Source organism: Agelaius phoeniceus, chromosome 11 (assembly GCF_051311805.1).
Source record: "Agelaius phoeniceus isolate bAgePho1 chromosome 11, bAgePho1.hap1, whole genome shotgun sequence".
Lineage (NCBI taxonomy): Eukaryota > Metazoa > Chordata > Aves > Passeriformes > Icteridae > Agelaius > Agelaius phoeniceus.
In genome coordinates this window covers 13533803-13561306 of record NC_135275.1, presented here as the reverse complement: position 1 = coordinate 13561306, position 27504 = coordinate 13533803, and the positions used below count along the sequence as shown (strand labels likewise).

Sequence of the window (27504 nt, the reverse complement as noted above, 5' to 3'; positions counted from 1 at the left end):
TGGCAATGCATGCTGACAAACACTTCATCTGCCTGCTTCCATTTACATATTTTTACATATCCATGGAGTACTGCTGAGGGCCTTGGTCACCTTGACCTGTCACTGACACAAGTCTGTTTAAGCTTTCTTCAAAATTAGTCCCTGCTGCCACTCAGGTATTTTTTGCTGTTGCTTTTGTTTGCTATTAATCTTTGAATTGTTTTCAGTCTGAAAGCGTCTTTCTGGTCCCAGAACTGTACAGAATATATCAGGCAATCCTCTAGGGGCACTGAAAGAAAATCTAAAACTCTCTCCCCCATGACTCTTACACAGTCAACCCATATCCTTTTGATTTTAGACCTTGTTTTAGGTCTACACAAGAAAGGCTTTGACATCCTTAATTGGGTTTGGTTGTTTTTTTCCCCTTTAGTTTTGATTTCTTCCAGTTTTCTGGATAGATTTCACACAGCTTGCCACCACAGCTCTAGAGGACAATAAAAAAAAGTATGGGAACTCCTCCAAAGTACGTGTTTGCAAGGAGTGCTATGCCAGGAACATCATTACCAGAGTCCCAGTAAATAATCCAGAACCAATGCCATAACTTTTATGTGTACCAGGGGCACTGAAACCCATGCTGAAATACTTGGCAAGTCTGCCCTTAAACTAGAATATATTGTATTGATATTGGCTGTGATCAACCACAGCATTCCTTGGTTTTGAGGTAGTATTTCTGAAGGGGGAGGTTTTGTGATGCCAGTTCTTGTCATATGTTTTCCTGTCTCACCCTATCTCCAAGCCCAGCTAATCTGATGATATCCAACTGTCCTAATGAGCTGCATCTACTTCTAGGCTGAAGCGTTGACAGCTGCCTGTTCTATTGCCAACAAAAACTTCTGAGACAACTGTATCTCATTCCTGCAAGTACGCAAATCACTTCATTTCTAGCACAAATATGAGATATAATGATATTTCTTTTCGTTGATCCAGGTTGAAAAGGAGGCGTGTGAAAAATGCGATCCAGCACTCAATTATTTCCTCACGTGCAGTTTAATCCCTCAGCTGGAAACAAGGGCTGTGTCTATTGGTTACAGAGAAATCAAGGGCTCATGTCCCTTACAGCAGAGGTACAGTCACATGGACTAAGGTCAGTGAGAAGGACATGTTCCTCCAATTAATGTTGGCATGTGTTTATTTATATTTTTATACATTGGTAATTCTTCCATTTGCTGTTCTTGGAGTCAGAGCTCTTGGCAAGAGCTTCAGCTTGTTCTTATTCACATAGGATTTAATGCACTTAATTCTTCACCACCACCTTGACCATCTCAAGCATGTGGGATTTGCTTTCTTCCCCAAGGCTGTTGGACCCATAGACTCCTAAACCTTTCCTTCCCCTGGACTGCCTTTTCAAAGCACAGAAACTGGGTTGTAGGTAAGACCAGGCTCACAACAAGCCATTAAAACTACTCTCAACTTCTGGAGAGAAAGCTATCTAAAACAGAGACTGAATTTGCAGGAGGAATTTTGTCTTGGGGGACTATAGCAATAGCAGACAACAATCCCCAGACCAAGATGGAGAGGAGACACACAGACACTGATTTTGATCCAAATGCAGTCAGAACAAATAGAAGCAACAACTCCAGTGGCAGCTGATCAGGGCAGCTCATCTCCAGGCAGAACTAGTACTTCTCTTTGTCAAAAGAAAAAGTCATGTCTACCCTCTGCCCCTCAAAATTTTTATGACTTGCCAGATTCCAGGAATCACAGAAAATACTACTGAACCAGGGCCAAGGACCAGAAAATCTAGGGGAAGCACATCTTGTAGCAGTCTAGGTCACCAGTGTGGCTCCTCCTGTGCCAGCCTTTCACACTGTTTTTCCCAGCTGAAGATGGCACCCATTTCTCCAATTCAGTAAGTTTGCCTCAGTGAGTTACTCACACTCATACAAGCTCAACAACTTGAGGCTCTTGATTAGGATAAGGCTGGAAGGAGGGAGAGTTTGTTATTGTTCTAAGGGGTTTATGTAGGCTTTTTTAATTAATTCTTGGGATATGCTCAGACACTGAGATGGTGGAAACCATATAAGTAGCTAGATTAGAGCAACAGACATAGCAGTGGTATTGGATACAGAAATAACAGTCATTGCCAGTTCCTTGGGAAGAGAGGACAAATGAATAAACATCAGTCATAACATCTGAAACCACCAGACTTGGAAAAGCCTCTTGATTTTAGGAAAAATCCACTGAAAAATGCCAGGGCTAGATCTGGCATCTGACTTTTTCTCAGGAGTATAATTCCCATTGAGGAAGAAAGGGATTTTTGAGGAGCCATAAATCCAGGAACCTTCTATGCCATTATCTTTTAGTAATAAGCTCTATGGACAAATACAAGGCTTTGTTTGTTTGGTAGGGCTTATTTTTGTTTTTATTTTAAAGATGTAGTTTTCCCTAAGCTTTTTTTCCAAATATTTTTCATGATGAAAAATTGCATGCTGTCCCAGGATGATGTACAAACTGAATGCAAAGGCAAGCAAAATATCCAAATAGGTCTGACTCTTGGTATCTCCCAAGTACAAGATGGTCTCACCTCTACAGGACCCTCTCCACTCTTAGCAGATCCAGCACACCATCACAAAGGCAGGGAAGAATTCAGGAGGAAGTGATAAGTATATAAGGACTGAATCTCAGTGCAACTACACTGTAAGTCCTATCCCAGCCTATGAGACCAGAAAGGTATTTTCAGTTTCTGGTCTTATTTAGGAAGATGTTTCTGAAGGAATGCAGACTGTGCTGTTTTGGGGAGGGAGGAATTGGCTTCTTTAGAATTACTCAAAACTTATTAAATAAGAAGCTTTCTGTATTTCCTCACAGCTGGAGACCAATCATTGCGACACAGATAGAAAAGCTGGAGGCTGGAAGAAGAGAAATTCTTTTATTTAACCCCAGTTCCTTACACACACAGCTAGTGTGTGCAAAATGTGTCCAGGTTCTGTGGAGTGTGACATACTGAATATCTCTGTCTGCCTCAGCAACATTTGAAGCTTTACATTGAGCTGAGTGCTCAAATCCCAGAAGGTGGCATTGAGAGGGCAATCCCTTAGGACATCGTTGGTGTCAAATTCTTTGAGGATATTTGAGTAGACTAAATGCATCACAGCGAGGTGACATTTACCTTCTACAGAGCATGGAGAAGACCATATGTTATGAAACTCTGTTCAGCTTCCTCAGTAAAAGAAAATTATTAAAATATAAATCCGAACATAACCACAATGAAGTTTCAAGAGGTATTGATTCAAGATGGGGATGCCCAAAATACACATTAAGGGTGGAATGCTGGCACTATGAATATCAGCAAGAAAATCTCCTGGTGGCTGCATTGGAACTGTGTCCATACAGTTTATCCAGACAAAGACAGTATAAACACCAGAGGCTCAATTGTCCCTGAGCTAACAGTGCTCAGTTGTTTAAGCGCAGGAAATGGCCCACCCTTTTCCCACCTTTGTACACCCAGGCAGGGGTCAGACACAGTGTAGCTGCCACAAGGGCAAGGCTGATTCCAGCTAGGGTCTGACACAGGGTGACAGAGGCAGGGGGATGGCAGAGCTGCTGCCCTGGAGCTCTGCCAGTGGTGGCACAAATGGGGACAACGTATGGTCCATCTGTGAAAATGCCCTGTGGGCAAGCAGATACTTTCTACTGGTTATCTTGGAGAAACTGGCTTAAACCACTGCTCAAGACACAGGTTTTTTTCTTAAAGTCAATACTCAGGTGAAAGAAAAGTTCCAATAGTTTCCCTTGAAAGTCTTATATGAGAAAGAAGTCCAAGGAAACAAAATGACCACAATCATTGTCACAACACAATCCCACCTTCTTCCAGTATCTTTTGCTACCAAAACAGGATCCTGAAGTAGTTGTTTTTAGTTCAGGATTAAGATGATTTCATCTTTCACATTCATTATCTGAATAAACGAGTACATACTTCTCTCGTTCTTCATATTTGTCTTGATTATTCACCTTTGGTAATGGAACATGTAGGAGTGGGAAGGCATGAGTTCACTGCCAGGGAGTGCCTCTGCAGGCAAGATGAGATGCAAGTACAAAAATCAAAAGCCATGAGGGAAGAGAAAATTATTTTTTCATTTTCTCTTAACCTAAAAACTCAAGGCAAAATAGCTGTCCAGGCCTCTCCAGGAGCTCTCCACATATGAAGCATTGTGAAGCCCCCATCTTGGGAATAGTGGGATCAGGCATTGAGAGGTGAATTTCCATGCTACATAGACATGCACACATTTAATCCGGCTGTGGTTTCCTTAATATGCAAGGATCCTAAAGCCAGCTCTGGTTTGACTCATCAGTTCCAGCTAATTTTCAAGCTAAGGACTCTAATAAGCAGATTCAAGAGCATCTGGGCAAATTTAGCTCCAACCAATTTGCCTCAAGAACATCCTTTGAATACATTTGCATAGTCTGTGCTCACAAAGCTCCATCAAACATGCTTTGCCAGCTGCTGGCTGGGCCCCTCAGCCTGGCACACTGTTCTCACTGCTAATACCCACTGAAGCCATGACAAAGGGCTTAGAGTCATCCACTCCCCCTTTAGTTGATATTATGTGTAGCCCTGTACCATGGTGTGCAACAAATGCCTGGAATAATGATGATTTAAATGCTGGACAGGCAATGTGCAGGCAGGGAGCTCATGCCCCATGTCACTGTGCCACAACCTTGACCTGATGACAGGATGCCTGAGAGTGAGAATGCAGAGCCATCACTAGCACCAGGCTTGGCTTTCCTTCTGCAGTGCCAAGTTTGATAGTCTCTTTGGTGATGCAGGCACATGCCCATTAAGAAAGTTTATTTTAAAGAGGTCAGGTAGCAGCTGATGGGTGGTAGGAAAGTTTTAGTATTCCAAATCAGGCAGTGTTTGAATGAACAATCTACAGATGCGAATGTCAGGAGATGTATTGGCAATACCACTGCTAGAGACTTTGTGAACTCTGAATACTTGCTCTTTGGTGCCTAATTATAGTCCCTGGAGCAGTTCATTACTTGCAGTGTATTGGGATCTAGGGATCCTGGTCAGATTTGGAGTTCCTTTGTGCCAGGTGCTGCACAAACACAACTGCCAGCTCTGGTAGACCCTGCAAGCTAAGACCCTGCAAACTCTTCCCCATGTCTGAACTTTCTGCACAGCTGTAACTTCACTGGGTTTTGTCTGATCTGTGCAGATATGCAGTTCTTTTGTGTTCTAGCTCATTCTCTATTTAACACCTATTGAACACTCTGCAACTGCTTAAGAGCATGAAGTTAAATCATGCATAAATGTTTGTAGAATGTGGGGCTAAATAAAGATCAGCAGAAATATAGGCAAGTGAGTGAAAGGGAGGATAAAAGTAACCGTAAGGGGAATTTGTGATTACATAGCCTGGCTACATACATAGTTTATGGGCTTCACAGTTTGGTAATTTTGTTTGTTTGCTTAATGTAAATGAGCAAGAGAATTTAAAGAATCCCTGCCACCTACTGAAGCCAGGGCTGCAGTGTTGTAGGCCTCACCCAGAGCATTTATAAAAGTCCTTCCTTGCTCAGCAAAACACTTGGCCATGTTTTGCACTCTAAGAGGAGAATACCAAATAGCATGCTCTGGGCAAGAGCTGGGGACCACTTGCCTGCAAAGTGCAAACCCAAATAAACATGCTATCCCCAAAATACTCCTGTACAATCAGCATATGCAGGGAGGAACCTCTGAGGTTTGGGGGTGTTTTTTCTTTCAATATTTGTGAACTCTTTCCTGTGTTCCTTGGCTAGCTCTAACAAAAAGCTACCTTTAGGAATGTTCTGTATTCCATCTAATTTAGATGTACCCAATTTAGATGCAAGTTCTCACCATAGATCAGTTTCAGAATAAGTTTCTTTGTAAGCTGTTGACAGAAAATGGTTATAGTCCTATTATACTTGAGTAAAAATACAAACTGAGTAATAGAGGGAATATCTTTTCCTTTGGTTTATTGGAGTTTATTTCCCTGTTGTGCAAAGTTTTGTCACAAACTCACTTTGTCTTGACTTGTACTTTTTGTTCTCCGTGAGCAGTTTAACAAGCCGAAGTTCAGAGAATTTGCAGAGTGCATTTGTTTTGGAGTGACAATATTTCCAGGGAACCAGAATTCCTAAAACAAATTATGTTAATCAGAAATATGTTGTAACTTCTCTGCTTTGGGAACACTGAGATAAGAGATCACCTTTAACTTACTGACACATTTCTGAGTTTTGGCCACTGAATAGTTGCAGCAATCTACACATCGAGTATCAGCTATTTGTAGCACTTGGCAAACAGGATAAAACAGGTGAAACTCTGATTTTTTTTATCAGCTCTCTGCAGGTTTAAAAGCCTTATTTAACAAAGAGTTTCTATACTTACTGCAGTTAAGCATACATTGAAGATAAGCAAAAGCCTGAAAGCTTTGCTGAATTCACACTCAGTTAGGTAAGGTTACAGGGCTTTTGCTTAATCTGGGCCACAGCTAACAGCTGAGTAGTGATACTGGGTGCAACAACCAGGACTCCAGGGAGGGTGTGGATGCTATTTTTGACCCACTTACATTGATTACTATTCAAGTTTTGTGTCAGTTACAACATGTTACATAGACACAGAGAATCTATAAACAAGACCAAGTTACCTTCTTGGTTTAACAACACCTCACTTCAGGGCCCTTCAGTTTTTTACCTTGGCTGGTGGCTTTGTTTTCACCCCTGCATGCCAAGTTGGCTGATCTTACTGAATATTGATATGTGAAAGAAGCAAGCCTCCCCTTTATTTAACATGAGTCTTGTTTGCTCTTTCTGGCATTGGATCTTCTTACGTCTGCAGGGAGGGTTAGCTTTTAATCTGTGTTATTGCAATGTGTCTCCATCAAGATAGAGGCATGCCCCAGCAGGACAAGATGCTATGAAAGTTCAGGTTGCTGCTCTTTGCTTCCAGCAAAGGAAATAATGTTTTAGCCACCCATGTTGAATCACCAGTGGCCAGCATGGAAAGCTTTTGTAGACCAAAACCTACCAGACTGTTGATATTTGCAACGCCCAAGATGCAGCTCAGGGACCAGCAAATCAAAGGCTGAATCTTGAATTTACTACTGAAGTCTTGATCTTGTTAAGCCTGACTTGCCTAGGAAATCTTCCTTCATGATATGAAACCTACTGATTTAAACATGAACTCAATCCCTTTCCTACTGAAATCCTTCCTAAATGGCATTAGAAGCAGCCAAAACTTGTGGATTACCCTGGTGAAAGAACATGCTATGAGCAGGCATTATGGGCTTTGGGAGGAACAAAACAGAGCACAGTAATGATTAGAAATCCCAGGATCACACTCTCAAACCAAACACAAGGTCTTTACAAGTTTTCCTCTGAAATGAGTGGGAGGGTGGCTTTCAGGGCTATGTCAATGCTGTATTGCAACACACCTTTGCCATAACTTTGGTTGACAGTTCTCCCAGTGTACCTGCCTGTGGACAAAACACACTTTCCAAAGGTATTTATGACTTTCACATACAGACCTTGTTCTTTCCCACAAAAGCAAGTGAAGCTCATGGAGAAAGACACTTAGATTATGACAATCTGCTGACACACATGAAAAAAAGTGGTTTTTTCAACTCAGAATAGCCAGAATACACCTATGAAATATTCTTTCTCACACAACATACTGTTTTCTCATTATGTGTGTTGACATTTTTCAGACTGACCTCAGCTAGATATTTTGTTCCGGAGTCCCCATTTAGTGGAACATTTAAACAATAACACTTTGAAGCATGCTCAGTCTCTCTTTTGAAGTCCATTCAGGCTCTGCCCTAGGGTCAGCAGGCGCATTCCAGCAATGATGCACGGACCATCTGCTGTACAAGTTTAAATCCCACTGGTCCTATACCTAGAGCTACTAACATGTTGCATAACTAGCACTGAAAAACAGCCTGTCAGTTCAGATGGAGTTTGGATTTATTCCTAGAGCTCTCTTATGCTCCCGCTGGAGGGCCTGTGTACAGTAACCTTTGAATGTGGTTTCTGGAAACTACAAAGTAATGAGATAAATAATAAGAAATGACATTAAATTCTTGCATTCAAAACCTTTATTTTCCTTTGCCCATTTACACCCTGGCTCTGTGATTCCCTGGGTTCACTGTCTGGCATATCATTTAGGTGCCTTCCTAGTCCAGATTTTTCACTTAGGTGGGCTCTGGCTTAGTTACTCTAAATAGTGATCCATAGCTTAGTGTCAATTGCTGCATAAGAGAAAACCAGGATGGTGCAATATGAGGGGTGAAATTTTCAAGAAAATGCTAATGATTCATATGACCAGGGACAATTTACTTGGGTAGGAACCTGGCATCAAAAACATGACAAAAATCTCTGCCAAGAAAAGTCTTTGTCTATATATTTAATCCATTGTGCTTTAATGTCATTATTAAACTTAACAATGCATTGGCTGAGGTTAATGTATATCAGACCCAAGCACTGCTGGTCTCATTGATGCTATGTAAACATAGAAGAAGGAGTGGTCCCTACCCTTGGGAGTTTAAAATCTGAACTTGGACAATACACTTCAAACATATGGTATATCCTGCAGGCTGAATTACCAAACTTCAATCAGCATTAGCCTTAACAATTAATTTATGTTGCACTTATGTTCTGTATTTGGGGGCAATAGCCACGATGGCCCCTTGACAGAAATGTGAGGGTATATACATTATATACATGCTGACCTTTTAATGGTGCAGAGGGACATGGCAACAAGAGAAAGGTCAGCTGAGACCTGTGGGATGGAGAATGGCACGAGGGTGAGCATGGCAGAGAGCCATAAATAGAGTACAAAAGAGGAGATGTGGAAGTCTTGTGGCATAAGTGAAGGAGAACAGCCATATCAGAGCAAGTTTTTTTCAGAGCAGCTCTAGCACTAGTTGAGCACCAAAAGAAGTGGGCACATTTCCACTTCTGAGTATCTGTCACTTATTTAGATGCCTCCTTGGAAACTGAGTTCTCCGGAAAATCTGTCTTCAGTGGTGGGTGCGGAGCACTAGACAATCTGGCCTGTTCATTTTCTCAGTATGTGGTTCATCTGTTCTAAGGAACAAGTCCTTCTGGAAATGGGAAAAAAAAGGCAGAAAGAAATGTTGGATACAGAAAAGCATGCAAGCTGCCTTGTGGGCTAATGATCAAGAAAGCCAGAATAAGCAAAATTTCATAAACCAAATGAAGTCAAATGTCCTATAAACACTGCAGTAGTCCAGGAAAGATGGTGGACATGGGTTAAAGCACTGAGTAGGAGTCAGAAGATATGAATTGGCTGAATTGTTTCATCTCCCTGCACAAAATGTTCGTATCTGACCCCCAAAAAAAAAAAAAAAGGTGGAACGTGAATATTTGACCCACTTCCCTACAGGAGGACATTGTGAACATTAGTTAAGATCAAAACACAGCCTCAGAAGGAAGGAGCAGCCCACGGGATTGAGGTGGGATCATCTGAGGCTTTCTGCCTCCATAAAACAGAGCTGAAAACTGCACAACAGTGCATGAAGAGACCTAAAGCTGTAGAGCATTATGTGGGACACGCTTCCATGTAGGCAGAAATCCAGCCCCCAGCTGTGGAGGGATATAAATCCCCCATTTGTTTGTCATGCCACATGATGGAGTGTGATGTAGCTCTAGTGGTAGCCAGTCAACTTTTTAGTTAGAGCTCCTCAGACCTTACAGTCACCTCTGAACCCTCTGAATCAAACAGCCACCTTTTGCATAATGAACCTCTCTCTGCGTCACCTCCAAACTTGTCCTTGCATCTCCCTGGTGGGATCCTGTAAGAGGATTGGGTGGGCCACGAGGGAGCAACTCCATTGTGTGAGCACAAAAAGCCACGTTCATTAGCAGGCAGGCATCTCAGAACCAGTCGTGGAAAAAAAGAGAGTGGATTTGCCATTAAATCGGATATTCTTGGAGGTTTTCCTCAACACAACTCCCTCTTCAAAGCTAACAGAAGCAATTGAGAAAACTGCTTAGTAATTCCTGAGTTCCAGTCCCAGCTCTGACATGAACTCTGAGGCCAATATAATCCTCTTGTTCCCTACAATAAGGCCTCAATCCTCCCCTGCTGTAAATCAGCCTAACGCCATTCACACAAGTTAGTGTTACCCCATTGGAAGATTTGGTTCAGAAATTAGGGCACCACGGGACAGGGCCATGCAGAAATACCCAGGAAAATCTGTTCCCCAGAGAAGTTTACACTCCAAACCAAGAATATGTGTGCTTGTGAGCTGTCCTCATGACATTGGTTGCCTCCTGACAGGACATGTTCCTGTGAGATGCAGGTTTATGGGTGATAGCTATCTCTCAGGGTAATTAACCATCTTCAGCTGCTGCTGCCAGTGAAGGGAGGGAGCTTTGCAGTGCCCACTGCACAGCCACAGATTCACCCTGCAAAGGAGCTTCCAGAGACTTGCTTTGTGCAGGAACCAGTTCAAAGGGGCCAGGTCAGGAGCTGGGAATGACCCAAGATTTAAACAAGGTTCCTAGTTCACATCCATTGCCAATTTCTAGTTACATTTGCCCTCTTCTTGGTAAACAGCAAATATTTTCTTGGAATCAGTCTAATTTCTTATGCCAGTGGCAAAATAAACCCCAGCTCATCATGGATGTGTCCTTTCCAAAGAATTACCACAAAAATGTCTGAAACCCTATAAAGGCTGTTAATGACTATAAATCTCCATAGGGCTTTTCCCCCCCTTCCTCTTCCCTCTTTTCTCCTTGCTCTGATGAGCTGGTGAGTTGGGAATGGCTTTAAATACCACAATAGTCATGGCAGGACATCAAGAAAGAAAAAGGAACAGGGTTTTGAAATACTTTGTGTAAGGCTCCAAGCACTGGAGTTGGTGCTGAGCTGACTGGCGTGTACCACACAGCAGTCAGATGATCTCTGCAGCTTTGGGAAATAGGAGAAACTCTGGAGAAGGGTGGGGGGGAAATGGTCTCTCCCACATTGGTCTTTATTGTCTTATGGATTTTATCACAGTATTGTTCTTTATTTCCTGCTATTTATAGGCTCTCATGTTTTGTGCTGCTTTCATGTTTGTGTTATCTGCCTTCCCACGACATGCTTCACCCCAGCCCTTGCCTACAGCTGGGTCCATAAAGGCACATGGTTTGGAATGGCACATCAGGGCTCATCTTCTTTCCCTGGGCAATGAAAGCAAACTGCCCTTTTCTGAAGCACTGAGCAACCTAAGATGGTGATTTAAATGATGGGGGTTCTGGAAACTCTCAAGACAGGGACTGAAGAGTTTGTCACTGGGCTTTTGATTATCAAGCAATGGCATTCTTTAAAAGTCCCAGACAGTGATGCTGGGGCTGTTTGCTCTGAAGTCCACATTTTACAATGAATTTAAACCATCAGCCCATCAGTATATGACTTGGTGATAACCACTCCAAAGCCTTCACCTGACTTCTTTTATAACTCTTTGTGCAAGGTAATGCAGAGAGAAGGTGATACAGGGACTATCTCTGTCTTAATTCTCTGTGATTTAGGGATGCAACTCCACTGACCTGAGCTAGCAAAAGTGAAGTTAGTTCTGGTTTGAAACAAATATGAGTTTTCTAAAAGTCACACCCCTAATAAACTTGCCTAAAAGATGGCTCCAAAAGGCCATGGGGCTAGAAATAAAAATGGGAGAGGTGCAAAACAGTGCTGAAATCACTCAATTCAATGATTGAATCCTATCAAGGTCCTTGTACCTTACCCCAAAGTAGTTTCTAGGTAGCCAAAACATCATCTCCCAGCACAAAGCAGAAACCAGGCTGCTGGTTAGGCAGGCTGATGCTGAGGGATTTGCCCCCACCAACAATCCCTTTTGTGCACTTAGGGAGTGACAACAAGACTCTTGCATGATTCCACAACTTGCATCACTTCTCATGTACCAAGCAGCCTGCCTTGGAAGAGTCCACACACCTCAGTGCCAGTAACAATAGGAAAACCCTTTCACCTAAACAGAGAGGAACAGCAAGCCCTGCTCTGGGACCTTTTCACAACACTTACTCAGCAGCAACACCTACTATGGGCTGCTGGAGAATTTTAAAGAAAATGAAATACTTGCATAAAAATGAAGCCGGGCTTGGGCAGGTTTGTTGATGGGACTTTTGGGCAAGTTACTCCCACTCTTTAACCTGTGAATGTGTGCAAAAAGGACACAGAACATCGTTCTTTGGTGCTGTGGAACAGCATAAAGGCACCTGTTTGCCAAGGGGAGTAATTCTGTTTTGTTTCTCCAATTGTGTCTACTTCGGGAACATCCCTTGAGAAAAGAAGCATTCTTTTCAATTCTGCTGCATGCAGTGTGAAATATAGGTTTCATTCAGACAGTTAGACAGAGGTTTCTGTAGTTGTCCTCACACTCTGTAGCAGCCAGATTGAAAGAAGAGAATGGAAGGAAATTGGAAGCATCTATAATGCACCAGACTAAGCAAGGAGAATTATGTGGTGACAAAGAGCATACTCATATTGGTGAATCCCAGGATTCTTTTTAGGTGCTACTAAGAAGCAAGTTTATGTCAAGCCAGGAACATCACTAAAGCACATTTCTTGTCTCCCAAGCACTCGTGAGTCCCAAAAGCTGCCATTAAAAATTTTTAGTATCCATTACAGGGAAATCATTGGTTGCAAACAATGTGGGGAAAGCTATGTGAAAATTCTTTTTCAGGGTGGGATGAAAAAAATGTCAATAGGAACTCCACAACACTGGAAAACAAAGACTGAACCAACTCTCATTCCATCTGAGAACCAATTAAAAGCGTGAAACCAAAGATTTCCAGCAGAGACTGCTGCAAAAGCTTAAAAGATAGTGGCTCTGGGGCAACTGCTGTAAAACACAGCCCCAGCCCTCTCAAAAAGTGCCAAGTGCCTTAATGTCCATGGGAATCAGCGTGGATGGTGGTGTCACCTCTCCCAAGCCCAGCAGTTACATTCTCCTTCTGTCCTTTGTTTCAGCTGGTGAAAATCCGACTGTTCTCAGCTCGGTGTCTGGTGCAAGCTAACTCCTGTTTATCTCCTGAGCCACACTTTTCAGAGTGTCATCAGGTGCCCTCTTGGCCACCATCTAAGGAGCACTGACAGGTTGTGGTAGTTTTCCAGTCCGACTCTGAAATGGTTATTCACACTTTTATCATGGCAAGATTAGATAATTGTAATTCTTTATTGGCTGTCTTCCCAAAGGGGGCTCTGCACAAACTCCAGATGGTGTGAAATATGGCTGGCAGGATTTGAGTTAAGAAGGGACAGTATCATCCATTCTGTTAAAACCTCCACCCTGGCAACTGGTTAGACAGCAAACTGATTTCAAACCTGTCCTTTTCCCCTCTGTGCCCAGCTGAGGCCAGGTCTCTGTCCGCAATATTGTGATTCCTTATGGTCCAGAGTACATTACCCAGGCACACACTACCTAGTAAATAATTCTCTGAGGAGTCATTTCAAGAAGGTAAGGGAAGTATAAACCTGATTTCCATCTGCTCATTCTACTCCATAGCCTGTGCAAAAGCTGGGCGGGATTCTGCAATTACACCCTTTGCAAACATCACACAGTGTCAAGGATCCATGAGCTGCTCTTAGTGAACTGCCCTAACCAAAACTGCAGCCTAAAAACTCCTGTTCCTGGCCACCTGCCTCCAGGCATGAGACACCAAACCATAGCCTTCCTCTGGCATAGCTGGGGAGAAATGGCAATGCCAACCTTATCCCACTGAGGCAGCCATCTAAATGCAGCACATCCCTAAAGCTCTTTGCATTTTCAGGTGGCCAATCCCTTCCAACCCCATTGTGAGGTGCCAAGGGGACACCCCGACAGCAGCCAGCTCCCTGCTCCTGCCCTAGCACTGCAGGGCCTCATCAGAAAACACAGACTGCTGGTACGTGTTCCTATGTGCCATCTTTCACTTTGTATAAACAGTGGTTACACAAACAATTGATAGGATAATAACTGGCTTAATACAGACCAGCACAAATAAAACCTTCCGGTGTTTTGGGCTTTTGTCTTTTTAGAACTTTCCCTTTCTGGAAGAGCGTGATACGAAAGGTGTATTCCTTCCCATTTGATTTGTTTTCATATTGAGCCCAAGAGTTAAAACTTTCCCTGATTATCTCATAGTGCCTAAACTCCTACAGGCCTTCCAGGCAAGGGAAACGTCCTGGGCAGGCCGTAATTAAAATCTAGTAAAGAATGATAATTTGGCTTCTTTTTATCAACTGCTATTTACACAGCAGAATGTGATTTGCTGCATAAGGGGGAGAAGGGCTGGGGAAGGCTTTGCTGTGCACTGGAATGGCATGGCAAACACGGCGTCCTCTCAGCTGTTTACCTTCCCTGTCACTTCTGCAGGGAACCTGTGACCTGCCACTCATGGACGTGGATATAAAAGCTCATGCTGTTTTGGTTGGTTGTTTTTTCTGTTAGTGCAAGACAGCTGACACAGACTGTTTGCTTTGGGAAAACAACCAAACCCTTTTGTTTTGCATGAAGGGGGTGACAAAACCTGTATATAAAGAATTGCCCTGACTCTGCAAACAGCTACTGCACAAGGAAGAATGACTGGTGGTCAGCTCCAGGGCATGCTGACTGTCATTTTAGAACTACAGTGCCACTGTCATTTTAGAAATTTAGAAGCCTTGGGAAGTTGAAGACACAAAAATATTTCCCCACATGTATAAAACATAATTTTAAGAAAAATTCCAGCAATGTGGGAGAACAGACAAAATCAGGATGATTTACTTGAAATAATGAGAATTTGGAGTTGAGATAAAATGATCTCTGCACCTTGTACTACACTGTTCTGCACTTTCTATGGGACTGAGAAGTATACAGCAACTTTTTGTGCTGCTTTTACAAACCATGTCCTGCTGGACCAGATGTTTGGCCATTTTAACACAAGAGATATAGTGAAAAGGGCTTTGGGATGACTGCAGCCTGTACCACTCTGAGAGCAGCTTCAAGGACAGGAGCTACCACAAAGTATACCCAGCACTTTGATAAAGCCTTGCCTCAGTACTGCCTTCAGCATGCTGCAGCCTATGAGAGTTGAGCTGACAGACACCTCTCAGTTGCCCATTCATTCCATTTCCAGGTTTCTCCAAACCAGACTGTGAAGGTGCCAGTCCAAGTCCCACCAGTACTGAGGTACAGCCTTAGCTTTAATTTAGAATGAAATTTTTACATCTTTTAATTTTCTAACAGTCCATTTTAAAGACAAATTTTATCAGTATTTTTTCAGATGGAGCACTTCACAAGTGGGTGGGCTCTAGGTATCCAAACAGAGCCACCTAGAGCTATTTGAAAACTTTGTGACCCCTCTAAGGCAGGTAAAAGTCAGAGCCTACAGGACATTCACATCCTCTTTTAGGGACAGACAGAGCTCATGTGGGACACACAGAGGCACTGCAGTATATCACATATCCTATATAGTGTCAGACATATACTTAAAACTGTGTAAACTGATAATTGGCTAACTTCTTAAAAAGGCCTGGTTTTTGCAATAAAGCCACTCTCCTTTGCACTGCCTGGGGACTCTGTTGTTTGCTTCATACAGGTAGGCAACTCAGCTACTTCCTATGTGAGTCAACTCAATGTTTGCAAAGGATCTGCTCCCAGCTTGTCTGCTGAGAACCGAGCCATGAGTGCATTTTGTGCATGTCAGAAAACTCCCTGAAAGGAGTGCTGGGAAAGGAAATGCCTGCTTACATTACATAAAATATAGCAGCTTAGTTGTATTCCCTGAAAAGTCACTAGAAAGGTCTCAATGACACCAGAGAAAACCAAGCCATGATCTGCTCAAGCCTTCATGCACACAAACATCAATCCATTCAGCACATGCATATGATGCTGATAACCATCTGATGAGCCACGTGACAGACTAGAAAATCAGACAGCAAACCTCACCCCAGTGTGTGACACAGAGCCCACCAGCCCAAACACATGCCATTTCAAGCCTAGTTCTTTATCAGATGAAAGGAAGGCTCTCCTGATCACATAAACAGCATAATAAGTGCTGGAGCCCTCAGCTGTGAACATGAATGCTCAATATGCCAGGTGGCTTAAGCTGCAAGCACGTAATCTCCTGTTGTTGTGTAGCTTTCAGGCATCCTTCCATGTTCTTAATTCTCCTAAATAAATTTAGAGAGATTTGTTTCCAAAGAACACATTTTCCAGCAATTCATAACATATCACACATCATGAACTCTATCTACAACACTGCAGCCCAGAGTGAAAGAGCTCAGATATTCCTATGGATCCACTCTTGAACAGCTGGGGGGAAGCACGTTAAAAAGAGGCATGTTGTATTCTCTAGAGACCACCACTGTGACCAGAAGTGTGAATGACTATGTAAACCTCATGTTATTTGCAAAGCTGAAGAGCGAGTAGAAAAATAAATAGATCACAGGCATTCATACAGAGGCTTTAATTAGAGAGAAGGATGTAGCTCTCTGCATAGGAAAGCTGTGTCTTCATGTGGTGCAAATCAACACAGCTCTATTATGGAATTACATCAGTCTGTGCCAATGGGGATTCAGTCCAGGTATGCACACAAGGATGTCTGTCTTTACCATGGAAACACAACACCTAGGTGAGGGATCACACGAGCAGCTTAACAACAACTGTATTAATACTTGACAGAACAGGAAAGAAAAATGGAAACAATTGTTCTAATTGAAACTATGGGAGGTGTGTAAGTAGGGCAGAATGCACAGCAATTACCTGATTTGGAGCTGAGCCACAACACCAGCACTGCTGCTCCTGCTCTATGGGACTGCGAAGGAGCCTAAGTAAACAGGATTCTGGTTTTTCCATCTTTGGCTAAAATGGTTGTTTAAACAGAAAAGTTCCCCTTTTTATACAGGGAACTGTGTAAAAAGACATGGTGCCTGCCCAAATCTGGGGACTGAAGCAAGGCCATGAGCTGAGGAGCTGAATTGCTGCCTATACTTGCACCAAACAGCAAAGAGATGTGGTGTTCCCTCAGAGAGGTATTTCCTGCCTGGATAGTGGATAGGCACAGCTTTGACCAGCTGGGGGAAGGAAACTCCAGGTTACTACAAATGAAATCAAGGCTCCAGAAGAGAACATGAACATTCTGGATTTTTTTCAGACTGGAAATACTACCAGCTCACAGTTCCCTCTCCTTGCAGTCTACTTGCCACATGCTACTCTATTCCTGCCTCACAGCTATCACCAGCAGGCTCCAGGCACTGCTCCTCACTCACCACATCTCTCCATATCACCTGCGGAGGGGCAAACCTGCCCAGAAAGCAGTTGAGAGGCTGGTCCCCAGAAATCCCCCATGGCAGTGGATTCCCAGGCACAGGGTGCATGAGAGGCACAGAGACAATGGTTAATAACAAAATGAGGCTCCACTGGTAGCATGGAGAGGGTATAACCTGGCCAGGAGTTGTTTTGGACTATCACTTGAGAAGCAGCGGTAATGTCTACAAGACCAGATGAAGTCCAGCAGGAGCAAAATTCCTTTTCTGAGGAAAAGCCAATAGGCAATGGCTAATCCAGTGATGCCATTCATGGTCCAGCAAGCATGCCTTAGTCACATAACAGAGGAACATTTTGAAGCATCTGCTCCATCATCAGTCACTGCTTTGTGGCTGTGCCACTGCCTGCAGCCACAGGGGTCCAATGCTGCAGGCCCTGCACAAACCCAACACACAGGTCTGAACCTGTGACCTGCAGCTTCTGCAGACCATCACAAATCCCCTGAAACATACAGCTCCCCACAGCCTTGCAGGTTGTTTTTAGTTAGACAAATTCAAATGGCTGCCACAAAAGCTTAATCTCTTTCCAGCCACACTCACGCTGAGTGTCAATAGGAAAAAGTCCCATGAATACGCTTGATAATTACAGAGCCATAGCTGTAGCAAAGAACAAAGTATAATGCAGGCTTGAATACTCAGGAAATTGACTGCTGATATGTTTCCATTCATTGTTTTGTTCTCTGTTCTCAGTGTTATATTAAAATCTCCTACTAAGAATGAGCTTTCTTGTTTAATGGAACTTGTCAGTTAGAGGAAATCTGCTTGAGCTGTTTGATCTATTCTTTAAAATAATATTAATTGCAAATTTAGCACATGACCCTATCTTAGTTAGTTCAAAAACTAAAGCTGATCTTTTCCATAATGTATCTGTTTCCCAGAAAAATCATGGGCCATCACTTTCCCACTTGAATGCATTCACTGTCCCTTTGCCCCACTATTCAGTCCTGGCTATTCATTAGATATGTTGATCAATTGTACCAATCACCTGACATTGTTTTCCTGACTCTATTACTGAAAAGTGATAGCAGTGAATAGCAAACAGTAAACATGGTGCAAATCTCTGGTCACGAGAAAATTCATGAAACCTTGCAGTTTATGAGCATCTTTACAAAATCAACAACATATCCATATCCCTGACAACCATATCCACATTCAAGTGTGACCTCACATCTATAGGAAATCACAGTATTTCTGCTTGCCTCTTCATTAATGGAACTGGCTTGTCTATTTTTAATTCCTTGTGGCTCATAATTAAGAACTAAATTTGCATGTTTGCTATTCATCCTGATTCTCAGCATGTGCAGTCACAATAACAAATCTTAATTTCAGGCTCAGAAGCTGGTGTACAGTAGAATCTGAATTTTCCAAGTCCTACAGTTCAATGGTATTTAAATCTGAAGGTTTCACTTGGTTCCTTGCAGACATAAAAGAAAAATTTAGAAGAATCAGATGCAGTGGCCAGTTCAGACTATGTAAATTTGTAGAATTATTTCAGCTTGCTGGTTCTGAACCTTTAATAAAAATCTGCAAAAAAGGGTTGCACAGGGTTGTTCACAGAAACAATATTTATTTTGTGAGTGTCTTCTTGCACCCAGTTATATCAGAATGATGGAAGAAAGGGGAAATGGCTGGTTTAAGGGCTCATATAATTAGATATAACACATTCTGTCATCATCAGTACTTACTTGATCCTTTACTTTAGGCAATCTCAAAAGACTTTTGGAAGTGCTCAGAAACCAGTCCATGTCACCATGACCGCAAGTGCTGTCACTTTTAGGGATCTGACTTTACAAACAGAGAAGTGGCGCCGTGAGCCTGCTCCATGAGAGGCAGCAGCATCAGTTCCTCCCCTCCATCATAACACCTTTGGCAGGCACTGTGAATCCCCTCCCTGGCGTCAGCAGGTTTGGTTGTCCCTGTTTTCATTCATTGATTCACCTGGCCTCGCTAAGAGCGCTGCCCTGGTGCTGTGCAGCTCCACCAGTGCAAACTGGGGGCAGCGAGGCAGCCCCGGAGAGGCGCCTGGCTGAGGGACGTGCCTCAGCCACGGCTCGTGGGGAGCCTGAGCGCCCTGCCCGCGCTCCTCCCAGGACATGCACTGTCCTCCTCTGCTCCGTCTTCCCTGCTCCTGACTAATTCAGGCAGCTCAAGGTGCAGGGAACTCCTCTCTAATAAATCCATCCTCCCCCGCCCTGCTCTTTTATTAAAGCAAGGGCAGAATTGTTCAAATCAATCCGAGGGAAGAAACCCGAAATAGGAGGTGACCTCCTTCCATCCCTGAGGTGAGGCCCCTCCTCGATCTCCCTGTTATTCCCGCACCTTTGCCTCATTCCTTCCTAGAGCAAGGCCCTCCCTCGTGTTTTCCCCGGCCCATGAAGAGCCCTCTGTTCCCGCATGAGTCACGCCGCAGGCCTGGCAGTGACATCAGCCCCTCACAGCCCCTCGGGCTGCCCTTGGCCCTTGGGGTTTGTGACAAGGGACGGGCCGGGGCTGCCGGGGGAGCACGGCCCAGCAGGGCCCAGCACGGCTGCATGGAGCGGTGCGCTGAGCGGGATGCCACCCGTGAGCAGCTGCAGAAGCTCTGTTTTTCCTGCCTGCCAGCAGGCAAACCCTCTCCTAGAATGCCCGGCTGGTGCTGAAGCCCTGCCGGCTGTCACTACCTGCGCCAGCCACGCCGGGACACGGCACATGCTGCAAACACCTTTTTCTTTGACGGCGCTGGCGCTTCACCTGAGCCAGGATAAAGAGGGCGTGGCCGGTTTTCAAGTCTGCTTTGAGACTACAATAAGAGCTCTTCATGGGTTTAAAATTACCATTCTGCAATACTGGCAAACCATTACCTCTTCCAGGAAAGCTGCTCTGTAGCACTGCAGGAAAGTTATCCCTCTGGTGTTGTCAGCTGCACCAGCAGCATTGCAGTCCTGTATTCCTGACCAGAGGCTGCTTCAGCAAGGGATTGAATGGCTTCATGACCTTGATGGATGCACAGAGTCAGTTCAAGAGCATTCAGCTGTGCAAATGAAATGCTGGCACCTCACTGATAAGATGGGAAAGTGCCCATGCCAGGGCAGAGGGGGGGACATATAAGGACGCAGCTGATAATGGTGGCTTGAGGTGATGGCTCCAGCTCTGAGCTTGCCGTTTTGGGGAGATAGGCACCCCACCAACTTCAAGACAGTCCCTCTGTGGCAGGAGTAGCTCGCCTGGTTTGCCAAGGCGTCACTATAAACAAAATGTCTAATGAAGAATTTTTCTAACAATTTTCTTCTTCTGGTGCTGCTGGAGGGCAGTGCCATCCCAGAGCAGTTTGCTCACCTATGGACTTCAGCTACACCAGCACAGACCCTCCATGTCTACTGAGGAGGGGTGACAGGTGAGCTCCCCCAGTCTAACATTGCTTTGAAACATCAATAAGGCAATTGCTCACAGAGAGGAAAAAAACAAACTTCTCAGTTTCAGTGCAGAGTTCTGCTTTTGCTCTCAGCTCACTACTTTGGTGCTGTTTGAGGGTTAGACTATAAGTCAGACCTACAATTCTGCTTTAGATTTAGCTGAACCTCCATGAAATATCATGTACACTTATGATATTTCAGTACAAGAGATGGGAAATGCCTAATGCCTGATATTGCTTTCTAAGGCATTTTTCATCCATGAGATTTCTGTACCCTGAACCCAAATTCTTCCCCCAGTTTGCTCTCCAACCCTAACTCTGTAGCCAGATAACATCCCCCTTTTCTTTTTCCTTCTGCAGACACAGCAGCTGTTCTGTTTTGCTGCTGAATGAAGCAATGTTTTACCAGCAACGGTTTCCTGATTTGCAGATTTTGGTGGCAGCGCTGTCACAGAGTTCCCACCACCAGCCCCTGCCAGTGTGCCCCCTGCCAAATAACACTCAGGCCTTTCAGCTGGGCCAGAGCAGTTTTTCCTGGGGGCAATACTGATCAGGCACGGATCTAGTTGAAGCAAAAAGCAAAGCAAACCAAAACACATACACAAAAAAGAAAAAAACAACATCCTTTCTATTTTACAGGGTTTTTTGTTCACAGAATTAACCACCAGCAGCTCCTGATGTGGCTTGCTGCAGAGTCACATGAAGAGTTGTTTAGATACAACTGGGAGGGGGCTGAGCTGGAGTAAAACAGTGTGGAAAAAAGCTGAGATGGGAACATCTCAAGACAGAATTACTACTAAAGCTTCCTTGTCCTTAAACCATGGCCAAGGTTTCTTATCTTGGACCACAACCAGGAGATCACCATAATTTTCCAGTAAACAGCCAATTCATTTCACAATTTATACATCATCACACATCCCCCATGTAGCAGAGAATCAGCTCTACAGACTCCTTTCAGGCCTTAAAAGGATCCTTAGGCTTCAGTTTTCATTTTTAAATGAATACAAGCATTCAACTGAGCTCTAAGCTATTAAAGCAAGACATTACTTCACTGATAAACTAAATAATTTCACAATAATTCACCTAATTGTCCGATTCACCTAGGCCTTTAGACCAATGTTTTGGGATTCCAAATAACAAAAATAATAACAAAAATAACAGCAGCACATTCCATCTTACTGAACGAAACAGTGATATATCAAAACATAGCTCATGATACATTATCACTGGCTGTGCAGGAGTGTGGGTGGGAAGCAGGAGGCTGCAAGAAGAGACAGATAAAGCAGCTCCTACACGCGACTTTTCCCTCTGTACTATTTTCCTTTTGCTGAAGAAGCGCAGCAAATACATTAACACATGCATGAAAAATGAGCTGAGGTAATTCCATCTATGAGCATGTGATCGGTCCTCCTGCCACAAATGTTTTCCCTCTAGGTCCATATCTGAACCTCACACAGACTGACTCACTCTGCGGCCGCACGCGTCACTACTACCCGGCAGCGTCAGGCTGTCATTTGTTTCCTTTTGGAACGGGATGTTCTATAATTGCTCCAACTCCCACTCCATAGTTTATGAAATTGCAGTTCTTTCACATACTCCTTTGTTCCTGCGCAGCCAGGAGTTTTCAGTTTGTTTCTAAGGTGCTAAAACAGGATCAGTGTGGCCTGAGCTCAGGGATGCCTCACCCGAAGCTCTAACAGGATGTGTCTTTTAATAGAATGAAGGTGTGATGGTTCTCAGTGCACTGTAGAGTTTGTTCTTCAGGAAGACGAAGCACAGTGCAGAACTGTTGCTTCTGGGTTTTCTCCCACAACCAGGAAGAGACTGTCATGGACATGGAAGCTGAAGCTCTGGACTTGCTGATGGAGCCATGAAAGCAGAACCAGCTCTGCTCAGAGTGTCTTGCTATGATGCTCAAATATGCAACACTTGTTTTTCAGCACTGATTAATTTGACCCTCTGCTCTACAAATGCTAATCTACATCTGTGTCTTATTCTGGAACAGGTAAGTATTTCTGAAGTGAATCCCTGGCTGACTGTGCTTCACTTAATACCACACAGTTTTGAGCTCAGCCTACAGGACTAAACTCATACTAGCCTCGGGTTAAAATCCCCAAGTGTCAAGAGTATAGACATGGAGTTGTCAGCACCAACTGGTTTATTCTGCTGGCTTGGTGCTCCTGTCATACCAATCTACCACTGCTTGCTACCTGTCTTTCAGAGCCCAAAGTCCTGGATCTGTTGTATCTCAGCACACAATTGCAAAAAGAGGAATGTGATGTGATTCTAGAAGTGCAGCAGAAGGGAGGAAGCTGCAGTCCCCCAATGTTCCCTGCCCACTTAAAGACCATGTTCCTCAGGATACACCTGCTGAGTTTCCTGCTATGAACATCTGACAGGCAGCTGATACAAAAAGACAGAACCGAGGGAGCAGAGAGCCAAAGAATGAAAGGATGCAAAAGATGTTGGCACTTTCCTGCTTACTTTTGGGATGCTGCTATGATTCAATGCAAGCTAAAATGGCTTTGTCCTCACACTGGGTGCACAGCAAAATGGATGCATTGCTATGTGGAATCCAGTGACCCCTGCTCCAAGTGCTGCTCCCCTATTTAACAAAGAGCTTTAACCAAATAGGGAGCTGACATTACTTCCTAAGGGTGCAGACATTCCTAACAAGGAGGTCAATGACAACTTCAAGCATAGCAAAAAGAGTATTCCTATCATTCTTCAGAAAAATGTTATCACTTATTACCTGTCACTGGGAATACAATAAGAATCTTAAAGATGACTTGGAGATGATTTGGAAAAGAAAACTTAAAATTTGCAAACTGCACATAACATTTCTCTGAGACACAAAAAGTTCCTGAGGTTCCTGCCTGCAAGAGGGTGCCATAAGCATCCCTGCAGATATTTATTCTGACCTCCTGGACCTTTGTCTGAGGTTCATTCATTGGGTTTAAATAAATAAGCATTAACAAACCCAAGGCTCCAGATCTTCCACTGTCCTGCACTGAGCCAAGATCTTAAGCAAAGAGGCTTAAGTCACATCTATATTTCCTTTGACCTAGAGACAGAGCACAGCTCAGTATATCCCAGTTATGGAGCAAAAAGACCTCTATGGCTGTACAACCTTGCGTTCAGCTGCCTGAGAAATCTTTAGAAACTGCTGTAAAGGCAGATCACCACAGGCTGGCATTCCCTGCTTGCTGCAGACACTTTCTCATGCAGCACTGGCTGGGCAGAGCAGCCAGAGCCCCAGCCCCGACTTACTTGCACGACAGCCTCAGGAATCCTCCTGGTGCTGCCTTGCCAGCCTTGGGTAGTGCTGCACTGCAGGAATACAGTGCCCAGGCTCTCAGAGACAGCCCTTGAGCTTTGGTAGCTGCCAGGACAAAAGACAATCTCTAAATGTCAGTCAATATAATCTCACAGACATCACCTATAACTTTACCTGGGCTTACCTGGGTCGCTGTGGAGGGTAGGGCACTGTTTCCCCTGACATTCACAACGAACGCGTGCACCAGAGAATACGAGGCTCCTCGTACACAGCGTATTGTTCTGGATTTCCTATTTCTTCAGGGTTGTCTTGGCAACGAAGAGGGTTTGCCGCTAGAGGTGTGTGAAACACTGGGTAACAAAAAACATCACAACTCCCACTTGTTTCATTCCATCACCCCTTTAAACCTGACTCTTTTTCAACCTGGAACTGCTCTCACTGTGCTGCATGTTAGGAGGGGCAGCACAAATCAGCGCAGACTCCTCTGCCTCCCCCTTTCCCCCAACACAGTGATTTTGAAAATAACAAAAAATGACATTTTTCATTGGAAAATGATGTCCATCCAAATACCCTTACATGCTCTGTTCCCATTCTCCCTTGAACTACCTTCTTAGGGAGTAGTTCCCTGGCAGGCAATGGAACTGACAGCTCCAGAATGGATGAATGGATTTAAGCAAAATCAGGATGGTATTTTTCATTTGTTTGCTTGTTTTAATTAATGACATTTTTAGTGATGTCAGTGAAGTCAATGAGGTGACTGTGGACTGATTTCAATATGAACAGATCTGCCAATTTTCCCTAAACAAAAGGAGCCTTTCCTTTTTACAGAGAAGAGATGCTGGACAGAGAATGCCACACCTGGTGTGCAAACTAATGGAAGTGTCCCACTTGCCCTTCTGATTCAGCTCCTTCCATGGACAACAGAATTTTATTTACTGTGGATGAGGTCCTTGAAGTATTCTGAAAAGTTTTTAAAGCATCTGTGGATGCATACAGATGCATCAACATCACCTTGCTCATTCATGTAATTTGCCTTTATTTTTACTTACTGAAGGCATTAAAAAATTAACCCAAACAGCTGTTCAGATGCCTCTATTTTTTTATGCAGCAAAGGGAAAAAAAGTCTGAACAGCTGTGTCAATGGAACACATCCAGGTGGCATCCCTAAGGCAAAGTTTCTACAAAACCTGTAAGATAATGTTTTTATTATCTTAGTTATTGTATTTCTTTTTTATTACTTTGCTCTTGTAGATTCTTAGAGGTATTAGCTACTTATTTCTTCACCCTTGTCCCTCAGTGTTTGAGCTGTGCTGTAGCTCAACACAGATGTTGCAGTGATTCAGCCATCAAAGGGGAAAATCACCCTTTCAGCAGAATCCTTCTGAATCTATTCTGGGGTCTTAAATGGGATGTAAGTCTGGGTAAGGAGCAGTTTTACATATCTGGCCTTTCTATGGGGATAAGCTCAAGATGTGGCACCAGAAATTGCCTTAGGGACACTCAAGAGCGGAGGGAATTTGTTTTCCAGGTTGTATAACTAAGCTGAGAGACAGTTTTGTTGCAGTTCCTTGACAAGGTAGCTGGGTCATCCTCTAGGAGAGGCTAAGACTCACAATTACACAAGAGTCTGAAAGAGCAGCTGTTTGTGACTCCAGCACGTGTAGCATTGGGGATTAGGGAATAGCTGGTCAAATTCTCAGCTGGGTGATGCTGAAATCTGCATCAGGTTCACTGACAAAGACTCATGAAGAAACCCCCTTACTGAAGTTCTGAATTTCTCAACCGGAATCCCAGAAGTCTCCCATTCTGCCTGCCTGGAGTAAATTTTAGCTTTCTAAACTCTGCTGCCCTTTCCATGCATTCACTATTATGTCTCAAGCATGAGAATCTTCCAAACACCAGTTCCAAGCTCTGCATTTCCTGGCACCACACTCCCTCTGTCCCCTAGGCCATCACATCAGAGTCCAAACCCAGGCCCTGCCCAGTCATCCAGGGCTCATCTGTTTGGTACCTTCCACATAAACCCTCCTAAGAGTGGGATTCTGTTGCTGTAAGGCAGCTTGCTGAGTTATGGATGTGTTATCCATAAACTGATGGTTGGTATTTTCTGCCCTGATATCAGTCCTTGGATTAACAACTCTGTAGAGCAAAGTGAAAGCACTGAAGTGTCTGAAAATTGCCAGCCACATCACAGGTGTTACAGCAAATGATATTCATAATACTGAATAAAAATAGCAATGATAACTGCAGTGATTAAGCAATTTGTTGATGTCATTATTCTTTCTCTTATTCCCACAATATTTGACAAATATGGGCTCTCCTCTCTGGAGAGTTTTTGAGACTGAAAAAATGTTTTCAGGAGACATAGAGTGCAAAGAAAAGTGCTGCTTTTCAGCTTAGAGCATAATGATAGTAGATAGCTAAATGTCTGAAATCGCTTTCTATACCACTAAGACTTTTTTTTTTTTAATTAGCTTGAGACACAAATTATGTAAAAATATCTGTGCAGTCCTGAGAAGGACTGTCTTCCAGGGGAAAGCTCAGCAGACTCATCCCTGAGTCTAAAGGAAAATTTCATTCTCCTCTAAATCATTCCCTTTTGGTACATTCTCTTCATATTTAGTAGGTGGATGCAATTCCCTCTATATGTACTAAGCTTGTGTTATTACAGTTTGAGCACGATATATGTTTATTTGGAGTCTAACAAGATCATCAATCAGGAAATACCACTGCACTTCATATTATGTATTTATTTATGGTGTTAGGATGAAATTTACCTGGGTCCAGAGAACAAAATTAGGCTGTTACAACCCTTGGTTTCATATAAGTTATTTTCCTCTCAATGCTTATGCCCTGTGGACACAAATTTATTTCTCCAATACTGGATGAAAAATCTCCCATTCTTTCACTGCCTCTAGGTAATGATGTCTATACCTTTCCTTCTGCTTCCAATTTTGTGTCCATTACTTGAAGCTTGAAAACATGAAATACAATACCATAAGTCAAAGAGCAAGAAAATCTGCAGTGTGTAGGGAATATTTATCTTTCTTTTCAATCCTTTTGTAATTAAAGAAATTCTACTCAATCATTTGATATCTTCAGTGACATTATCATACTTCTGATCTTAACCTTCCAGTTAAATTTTAGGAGCTAGGTAGCCATTAGAAAGAAGGAGCATTTTGCAGACAGGTTGTGGGATGCAGATTTGGAAAATCTCAGTTCTTCTCTGAAGTATGTCACACACTGAGCAATGAAAGATGACTTTAAATGGAACCTGTACTAATAAATGTAAATATGAAAGTGGAAAATTACATCACAGGATATGAGAGCTCAATGTAGTTAATCATAACAGTAATTATCTTAAATAATACTAAAAATATCAATGAAAAATGTTGAGAGACCTTTGTTAAGTGTCCAAATGTGTTCTGATTGCTGTATTTGACAACTCTGCAAGAACCTAAGTCTCAGAGACTTGGAATCTCCATGAAATTAGATAGTATTTGCACACAAAATGCAGGAGAGAAG

At 43.3% G+C, this 27504-nt stretch overlaps 1 protein-coding gene and 1 long non-coding RNA gene across 8 annotated transcripts in view; one reads left to right on the top strand and one right to left on the bottom strand.

Moving 5' to 3' along the window:
* Positions 1–24329, bottom strand: part of SLC6A6 (solute carrier family 6 member 6) — a 93603-nt gene extending 69274 nt beyond the window's left edge. For 2 of the 6 annotated variants that reach the window (XM_077184820.1, XM_077184825.1), the window contains exon 1: positions 24164–24329. The gene's annotated coding sequence lies outside the window, so the exon portion shown is untranslated. Of the gene's footprint in view, positions 1–20151; positions 20287–24163 lie in introns of those variants that run through there. The other 4 variants (XM_054640016.2, XM_054640019.2, XM_077184823.1 and 1 more) reach the window with 3 other exon arrangements.
* On the top strand, positions 22086–25054 carry LOC129124864 (uncharacterized). 2 transcript variants are annotated; one of them, XR_008534906.2, is made up of 2 exons: positions 22086–22707; positions 24808–25054. It is a non-coding gene; the product is annotated as an uncharacterized LOC129124864 (long non-coding RNA). The 2 variants fall into 2 exon arrangements; XR_008534905.2 differs by having other exon boundaries at positions 22924–25054.
* The last annotated feature ends 2450 nt before the right edge of the window (positions 25055–27504 follow it).